Here is a 7123-nt window from a genome sequence, read left to right on the forward strand (position 1 = left end):
AATTTCCTTCATTAAAATAGCTACAATTGACTTCTGAATTTTTTGTGCCTTGGGATGACAATATAATTTACTTCAAAGATGATATCATCTTTGCACCTTTCAGAAAAACAGTACTTGATACTTTGTATTTATTTGCTTATTCTATATATTACTGTACATTTCATTTGCTTTTTTCATTTTTTTTTTTTTTTAGAATTTCTACTTAGTGATAAGAACTTTTGTTGTAAAGCTGGGTTTTTACTCCAGCTCCTACATTTGCTACTTGAATGAAGTGGTTTTAATACACTTCCTGAGGGTCAGATTTTTATTCTGTAAAGTGGGGCTAATAGAAAATACTGCACTGGGGTTTTTGAAGATTCCATGAACCAAACAATCTGTTTCTGAATGTTTTTATCTTCACTAATGATTATTTATTTTCTATAATGTTATAGCTACTTTGGACTTTATATGTCCTTAATATTACTTTAACTTAGTTATTTTAATGCTCATTCAAGTTAAATCCATCTCTCTCCCGCCATCTCTTTTTTTTCACATTTTACTTATGTGATATTTATATGTATCTCTAAGTACCACTACTGCTTTAATGCATATTATACCTTTTGTTATTTATTCTCTTTATTATTCAACCCTATGCATTTTACTATTCTTAAAATATGTTCTACATCATAAATATTTAATCTTGTGGTTAAAAGTCTCCAAAATAAAATTTTGTTTTCTTTTTGTTATACTTTAAAACTTTATTGTACTGCATTCAGATAAATGTTCTGTATGACACATGATACAGTCTGTTGGAATTCCTGGTAAATTGTCTTTGAACCTTTACTTGATGCTCTTAAAAATAATTTTTCCTGTGTCTTTAAAGTGATAACAATGTTTGGATGTAGGAATTAATATATTTGATCAAGCTTATTTAATGTGGGGGTCAAATGAGGAGCCAATATCAACTGTACCAGGCATCTAGATAAAATATAAAGCTATAGGAATAAATATACATTTGCGGTGGCATTGTTGGAAGGATATATAATCTGATTAGTGGAATTGGAGAGATCATATAAATTTACCAAAGGAAGGCTGAATTATGACAATTATAATACTAGCATTAAAATAAGTTGTAGATATTGTTTTCAATAAAAGGAACTGTACCAATTGGTTAGTAATATGAAAACGTATACTGACCGCCAATTTACAACATAAATAAATAAATCCATATGGACTGTGGGATCTAAGTGTGAAAAGGTAAAATAATAAACAAGCCTTTTATAAGACAAATATATCACTGATTTTGGAATGTCAGTTTTCTTAAATAGGAAGCAAAAGTATTAAACACAAAGAAAAATAAAGATATGCTGAATTATATTAAAGTTAAAAACTTCTATTCATGAATAACACTAAGAAAAAGGTCTTATGTGAGGGATGTATAGAACTCATACATTTAAGAAGAAAAATTGTATATATTAGTAAAAAATAGGAAAAGACTTGGACACTTCACAAAATAGGACATTCAATTTTAGCATATATATATGCTCTTCTTCATTAGTGATCACAAACATGAAAATAAAAGCACAGCTTGAAACCACTATAGATTAATTACTAAATTAAGACCAGAAAATACCAATGTTGACCAGGAAATAGGTCAATTTGAGCTCTCAGAACTGTCTGGCATTGTCTCCCAAAGTTGAGCATCTGCTTACCTTATGGCCCAGCAACATAATTACCAGGTGTAGATTCAACAGCATGCCCACACGTGTTTCCTTAAAGAAAAACATTTTTTTTCTTTATTGATTAAGGTATTACATATGTGCTCTTATCGCTCCATTGCCCCCCCCCCACTCCCCCACTCATGCAATCACCTCCTATTGTCTGTGTCCATTGGTTAGGCCTATATGCATGCATACAAGTCCTTTGGTTAATCTCTCCCCCTTACCCCACCCTCCCCTACCTTCCTTCTGAGGTTTGACAGTGTGATCAATGCTTCTGTCTCTGGATCTGTTTTTGTTCATCAGTTTATGATATATGATATAGTTTATGTATATAATAGTTTTAAGAACACAGCTCTGGGACCCACACACATTTTTGTTCAAGACTAAAATGGAAAAATCACTATAACATTTATGCAATGGAATATTATAAAGTAATAAAAATAAATAAGCTACAAGTACTTGCAAAAATATAGATGGGTTTCAAAGTGTAATATTGAGCAAGAGATGCCAGAAACAAAAGAATAAAACACTATGTACTTTATAATTAATTAATACATAAATGATTTATATGAGCATAAATGTTTTGCTTGTTTTACATATGTTCATTTTTATCTTACTTAAATCACAGTGCTTCATTTTTGATGGGTTGACAAATCATGTAAATTAGAGAGAAATTTAAGATTTAAAAAAAAGAAATTAACAACTTTAGGTAGGCAATTGTAAGGCAGATAACAGTAAGGCACACCAAAGTTATATGATTCTTCCACAAGCCTCAAGGTGAAAGATTGAAGGCCTGGATTATCACAATGTTTTCACCAGCACATATTCAAAACTACACGTATTGTTTGCTGTTACATTGAGTCCTAAGCAGAAGTTTTGTCCCCAAAATTTATGATGCTGCGAAGCCACATAGATATATTCATGAATGCTGAAGTACAAGCCATGACAGCCAAGGAACAATGGTTGTGAGATTGACCTATGGCCCTGAAAAAATTATCTTAAACACAGAAGAGATGGTCACCACGCAAAGTATTGCTATGGATACTACATCTGACCTGCTTCTATGGCCATTGTCATAGAACTGGCCGTATAAGCCACCATCAAAAAGGTAAATATGATTGGCTGGCCAGCATGACTCAGTGGTTGGACTCCCTTAATTGAACCAGGAGGTCATGGTTCAATTCCCAGTCAGGCCATATGCCCAGGTTCTGGGGCATGCAGGAGGCAGCCTAATGATGATTCTTTCTCATCATTGATGTTTCTCTCTCATCATTGATGTTTCTATCTCTCTCTCCTTCCCCCTTCCTCTCTGAAATCAATAAATATATACATCTCCTAAGGCAAAGAAAACTAAGGAGAAAATAAACAGATGGGACTACATAAAAATAAAAAAGCTTCTGAGCAGCAAAAGAAACCATCAACAAAACAAAAAGATAGCCCACTATATGGGAGAACTTATTTGGCAATGATACATCTGATAAAGGGTTAATATCCAAAATATATAAGGAACTCATACAACTTAACAAAAGGAAGACAAACAATCCAAATAAAAAATGGGCAAAGGACCTAAATAGACACTTCTCCAAAGAGGACATATAGATGGCCAAGAGACAGATGAAAAAATGCTCAAAGTCACTAATCATCTGAGAGATGCAAATCAAAATGACAATGCGGTACCATCTAAAACCTGTCAGAATGGCTACCATCAACAAATCAACAAATCAACAAATGACAAGTGCTGGCAAGGATGTAGATAAAAGGGAACGCTAGTATACTGCTGGTGGAAATGCAGACTGGTGCAACCATTATGGAAAACAGTATGGAGTTTCCTAAAAAAATTGAATATGAAACTGCCATTTGACCCAGTGATCACCCTTCTAGGAATATATACTAAGAAACTCAAAGCACCAATCAGAAAGAATGTTTGTACCCCTATGTTCACAGCAGCACAATCTATAAGATCTGGAAACAGCTCAAGTGCCCATCCTATATGATAAAAGAGTGATATGCAAATTAACCATCACTCTGCTACACCCACCAGCCACACCCACCAGCCAATCAGGAGCAAATATGCAAATAAACCCAACAAAGATGACTACGGCTTGGGTTTCCCCGGCAATGGAGGAAGCCAAGCTTTCCGCCTGCCCTTGAGGGCCTAGGCATCCACTCAAGGCTACAAAGTTTCAATGATAGAAGATACATAAATCCAAACAGAAATGGCAGCAGCCACGGAGCTGGAAAGAAAAGGGGATAGGGTTGCCCACGGCAATGGAGGAAGCCAAGCTTCTGCAGCCCTGGCCGGCCCAGGCCTCCGCTTAAGGCTACAAAGTTTCAATTATAGAAGATACATAAATCCCCCCAAAAATGGCTGCCACCACAGAGCAAGCAGAAGGCTTGGCTCCGCTCCAGGCTACAAAGTTTCAATTGTAGAAGATAAATAAACCCCAGATACCAGGACCTCCACTTGGGTCGCCAGGGGGCATGACCAGCCTGCAAACCACCACAGGCCCCTCGTCCAGGCCACCCCACACCCCAAGGGAACCCCCACCCTGATCCGGCACATCCTTCAGGGCAAACCAGCTGGTCCCCACCCATGCACCAGGCCTCTATCCTATCTAATAAAAGAGTAATATGCAGATTGACCATCACTCCAACACACAAGATGGCTGCCCCCATGTGGTCAAAGATCCTGCCCCCAGGTGGACACAAGATGGCCACCACAAGATGGCCAGCAAGGGAGGGCAGTTGGGAGGGACCAGGCCTGCAAGGGAGGGCAGTTGGGGGCAATCAGGCCAGCAGGGGAGGGCAGTTGGGAGGGACCAGGCCTGCAGGGGAGGGCAGTTGAGGGGGATCAAGCCTGCAAGGGAGAGCAGTTACGGGTGACCAGGCCGGCAGAGGAGGGAATTTGGAGGCGATCAGGCCTGCAGGAAAAGGCAGTTGGGAGGGACCCAGGCCTGCAGGGGAGAGCAGGTGGGGGAGACCAGGTCTGCAAAGGAGGGCAGTTAGGGTGACCAGGCCTTCAGGGGAGGACAGTTAGGGGAAAACAGGCTGGCAGGGGAGCAGTTTGGCATCAATCAGGCTGGCAAGGTAGTGGTTAGGGGGTGATTAGGCTGGCAGGCAGAAGTGGTTAGGGGCAATTGGGAAGGAAGGCAGGCGAGCAGTTGGGAGCCAGCATTCCTGGATTGTGAGAGGGATGTCCGACTGCCCAGACATCCCTCGAGGGGTCCCAGATAGGAGAGGGTGCAGGCTGGGCTGAGGGACACACACTCCCGTGCACGAATTTCGTGCACCGGGCCTCTAGTCAGTAGATAAAAAAGCTGTGGTATGTTTATACCATGGAATACTATATAGCAGTAAAAAAGAAGAATCTCTTACCATCTGAGACAGCATGGAGGGACCTGGAGAGTATCATGCTAAGTAAAATAAGTCAGCCAGAGAAAGACAAGTATCACATAATTGCACTCATATGTGGAATTTAATTAACAAAATAAAATGATGAACAAAGTGGATCCATAGACATGGAAGCATGGAACAGAGTATGGAATCTTAGAGGGAAGGGTGGGAGACCTTGTATACATACACTGAGTGGCCAGATTATTATGATCTCTGAACGCATAATAATCTGGCCACTCAGTGTATATCCTATATAATAAAAGGCTAATATGCAAACTGTCCCCTCTACCAGGAGTTTGACCAGCACGCAGGCCAGCCAACCACCCATGTCCCCTCCCCCTGACCAGGCTGGCCGGACCCCACCCATGTACAAATTCATGCACTGGGATATATATATATATATATATATATATATATATATATATTGAGTGGCCAGATTATTATGTGTTCAGAGATCATAATAATCTGGCCACTCAGTGTATATGCATAACCCATGGGCACAGACAATAGGCTGCCGAAGGTCTGGGGCAGGGGGCAGGGCAGAGGTGGACTGGAGGGGGTCAGTGGGGGGAAAAAGGGAACATATGTAATACTTTCAACAATAAAGAATTATTAGGAAAAAAGACACATATAAATGTAATTATGATAAAGAAGGCCTTCCTAACAAGAAATATGTTATACAAGTGAATATAATACTCATGGGTAGTAAATCAGATAACAGTTTCCAAAGAAATAAGATGTAACTCTGTAGTATCTACTGATATATTCTTATAGAAAGAGATTCTTCTCAACCATGAGGAGCTCCACGGATAATATATTGCTGAAAGACTGGCAAGTCAGGAAAAACAGCACCCTAGCTCTTTTCTGGATTCCATCAGTTCACTTTCATATGACAAAAAATGGTACCTATAACCAGTCCCAGGAATATTGTTACAATTATCTGAGCTATAGAGGCCTGGGGCTTATAGGCTTATGCAGTACGATTTTTTTTTTTATCAAATTCTTGAAAATCCATGATTTGGTGACAGAAGAAAATGGCATATGTGATCTCCTTGAAGACTACACTCATATTTTTTTTTGAACCCTTGAGAACTGATCTAACTGAATCTCTCTTTCTCTTAAGAAGGAATTTTTGACATAAAACTCAGCTAATTTTTCTATGAGAGGTGTACCTTTCTTGGAAGGCTCTTGGTTTTACCATCTTCATCATCTCTGCTTAATACCACATCAGAGGAGTCTCCATTAATCACATCCAGCAAGAAGTCTGCGGGGTTATTATAGGGCTTACAATGACAACCAGCTGATGCAAAGTATTCTAATGCCTCCTGAGCAGGCCAATGAAACATTAGTCCTCCTGAGGCCAATAAGGTGAGTCTGTCAAACAACTTGAAGAGAGAAAAACAAGGTTGATAAGTGGAAAAGATGATGGTTTGTCCTTGTTTAGGTACCCTCTCCAAAAGCAAAAGGATAGCATTTCATGAGTTTGAGTCTAAGCCAGTTGTGGGATCCTTTAGGATTAAAATGATGGACTGGTAATAAGGTCCATTCCAATACTAGTCCTTTCTCTTTCTCCTCTAAACACACCATGGTTAACCTGAGTTCCAACCATGGGATCTGACACTTTGGCCAGACCTAAGTGTGGAATGACCATGTTTATCCATTCATTTTCATCACGAACCATCATTGTTGTTAGAAGTTGAAGAACAAGGAGAAACCAAGATGGCGGCATAGGTAAGCACCTAAACTGCTGCCTCCCACAACAATTTCAAAACCACAAGTAAAAGACAGAACGGACACCATCCAGAACCACAGGAAAGCTGGTGAGTGAAAATTCTACAACTAGAAGGAAAGAGAAAACCTCACAGAGAATTAGAGGTACAGCAAAGGGTCTTTGTGCATGCATAGAGGAAGGGCGGCTGAGAGCCTGGCTGACTTTCTCTGGCAGAAGGGGGAAGGAAGCCCCCGACTGCACTGAACCCCAGTTCTGACTGCACTGAACCTCAGTCCTGGGCGAAACCCCGTGGATCCAG

At 39.8% G+C, this 7123-nt stretch overlaps 1 pseudogene across 1 annotated transcript; it reads right to left on the reverse strand.

The window, feature by feature from the left end:
* Positions 1-5733: 5733 nt before the first annotated feature.
* Positions 5734-6777, reverse strand: LOC308241208 (broad substrate specificity ATP-binding cassette transporter ABCG2-like; annotated as a pseudogene). The gene has a single exon. The product of its transcript is annotated as a broad substrate specificity ATP-binding cassette transporter ABCG2-like (transcript).
* Positions 6778-7123: the final 346 nt, after the last annotated feature.

This window comes from Plecotus auritus, assembly GCF_963455305.1.
Source record: "Plecotus auritus genome assembly, chromosome: 2".
Taxonomy (NCBI): domain Eukaryota; kingdom Metazoa; phylum Chordata; class Mammalia; order Chiroptera; family Vespertilionidae; genus Plecotus; species Plecotus auritus.